The sequence below is a fragment of the Coturnix japonica genome, chromosome 13, assembly GCF_001577835.2.
Source record: "Coturnix japonica isolate 7356 chromosome 13, Coturnix japonica 2.1, whole genome shotgun sequence".
NCBI lineage: Eukaryota > Metazoa > Chordata > Aves > Galliformes > Phasianidae > Coturnix > Coturnix japonica.
In genome coordinates this window covers 14,898,958-14,901,573 of record NC_029528.1, presented here as the reverse complement: position 1 = coordinate 14,901,573, position 2,616 = coordinate 14,898,958, and the positions used below count along the sequence as shown (strand labels likewise).

General features: G+C 47.9%; 1 pseudogene; it reads left to right on the top strand.

The window, feature by feature from the left end:
- The window catches only part of LOC107320273, a 6,646-nt pseudogene extending 5,698 nt beyond the window's left edge, over window positions 1-948 (top strand).
- The last annotated feature ends 1,668 nt before the right edge of the window (window positions 949-2,616 follow it).

Sequence of the window (2,616 nt, the reverse complement as noted above, 5' to 3'; positions counted from 1 at the left end):
CAAAAAGGAACAGGAGCGATTCTCAGGTTTGTGCGTGGGTGGGATGTGGCCGGCCTCGGGCAAGAAGAAGGAGACTGGGCTGTGCAGGTGAGAGAGTGGAGAGCGGGGGACCGCGGTGGGGGAGTGGGAAGGAGGGATCCCATGGGGTGGTGTCGGGGATCCTCTTAGAGAGACGAGAAGGGTAGGAGATCTTGTAGCCACCGTTGGGTCCTCTGCTGCTCCCACGGTGCAGGCTGCCCACGCCTCTGCCAGTGGCTCCGTGCCCGGAGTAGTTGCTGCGTGTGAAATGTTGAAGTGTCAGCCCGAGGGGAGATGTTGGAGTGTGGGCAGCTGCAAAGCAGAAGGGCCAATGGGTCAGGCACACGGCTTGTCGAGGCCATGGGAGATGAGGCCAAGAATTACAATCCTCCTGGTCTCCTCAGTCCTGGGTTTAAGTCCTTGTGTTGTGTTAGCATTTAAGTGATCATGGAGTCTTGTGCATCCCCTGTCATCTCTTTGATGTTATTCCTCATCAGGACCATTTTTGCTTCAACTGCATTAAACCACGTGTTCTTTCAAGTAATAATCTGAGACCTTTTCTATTCCAAGTTTTCCCCCTCCTCGATCCATGAAAGCTTTCCAGTGATTTTACTTTATTAGGTTCATTCTGTAGGAATGTTTGGAGCTTTGTGTTAATCCTCTGTACGTCGTAGGGCTGCCTTCTAACCCTTCTCCTTTGAACATGGTTAGGAAAGAAGGCTGTTATAACTACACTGGTTTAAATGAGCCCTCTCAGGTTCTTGCTAATTCCTGCTTACCCCAACAGCCATTTGTCAGCTTTCCGCTCTCTTCTTTGCAGGGCCGATCTCCTTTCTCTGAAGACACAGCTCCCCGGCCAGCAGAAGAGAACACTTCTTTGGGTCAGAGTCCTTGGCTCACCCAGCAGTAACTGAGGAGAAAGAGAAGCGTCATAGTCTAGCATTCTCACAGGGAAAGGAGAGCATCAAAAACACACCAGAGAGGTTCAAGAGTTCTCTGTTTTAGTGCAGGGACCCTCTCCTGTTTGTTAACTTGTGTTTTATTCAGGATGGAGCAGGAGGACTGTGTTGCATGCTGGTTACACTGAGATTTGCTGTCTTATTGTCATAGCTCTGTTTCTCTTGAATCTTAAGGGAAATATGAAAAAGAAGCTGATCTTCAAGATTACTTTATACTACATCAGCTTTCTTGTCAAGTGAACTCTGTAAATCTGATTAGATTTTCTGTAATCTACTCAATTCCATGTCATACAAATATTAGTCAAAATGAAATGATGCTTGCAAGGGAATTCTTTAGTAACAATGAGGATGTTCTACACTGGAAATAACTGACATTGGCACAGTGTATATTCAACCAGATGTTTACAAATTCTCCAAGCTGCAAAGTATGCTGTTTGAGTACTGTGTTCTTGTGTTCATGTTTGTTTTATTTTATCTTTTTCATTCATAATGAGAAGCTGAAATAAATGGTTATAGAGTTATAGAGTATTATTGAGTATAAATTGATGGATAAGAAATTTGTTGGAAGGTCACAGCCAGTCAATGCAATGCAAGGTAGAGATGTGGGTGGAGGATGTGGATGATAGTGTCCCTGAGGTGCCTGTCACCTTCTACACCAACACCACTGTTGCCAAGCACAGTGGTGGTGTTCTTCAGCATGCAGGACTAACTTGGGGCACAATGACAGGACAAGATGTGACGTGCTGGATGAGAATTTCAACATTTGACTGCTGGCAGGTGAAGCATGTGTGCTGGTGACACTGGAAACACTGGACCAGGAGGAGGGGTCAAAGTACAACATAGGCCAGTGACATGGGCTCTCCCACACACTCAGCACTGGAGACACTGCTGATGTGGCTCTTGGATTTTAGTGACAATGTATATACCTTCTCTCAGACTATTTACACCATAGTGCTAAGCAATGACAAGCCTGTGGGAAGATCCTGAACTGTCCTGATGCTATGGACACCAGCATGGTTTAAGACACCCACATGAGATACATACTGGAGCAGAAACCACCAGGGACCACTGATGTGATGCACTTCTTATTGGTGGATGCCAAGAGTGGTTCTGTATGGACCTTGTGTACTCTGGGCTGTGAGAAGACGTGCACCATTGAGGTTACTGTGTGTTGCTGATAGGGGCTTGCTGCTGCTGAGCATCTCAGTGCTGCAGTGATTGATGGTGTGGGACAAGAATGACAGCATGCCCATTCTGTTGCAACCATTCCCTGACAGCAGAGTTCATTATTCCAATTACTCATTATGCAGTAAAAAGTGTCATTCCATATTGTCTTATTTAATCCCCTTAAAAAATACTGTCACGACGCGTATGATAAGAATTAAATAGAAGTGATGCTCCAATGGGTATCTGGAGATTCTGATGCTGCGTTCCGCTGCGTGTTTTCTTCCTTTATTCTTCACCGAGTGTGGCAGCGGGCAGGAGCGCGTCCCGTTCCCGGAGCAGTCCCGCCGCGGGCCGCAGGGTGGTGCTCCTGGACAAGGCGGCGCAGAGCGGCTGCGGGCGGGGAGAGGCCGAACCCAGCGCAACGTAGAGCAGCGCAGCCGGGAGGAGGCGGCGGAGAACGGCGGCAGAGAGC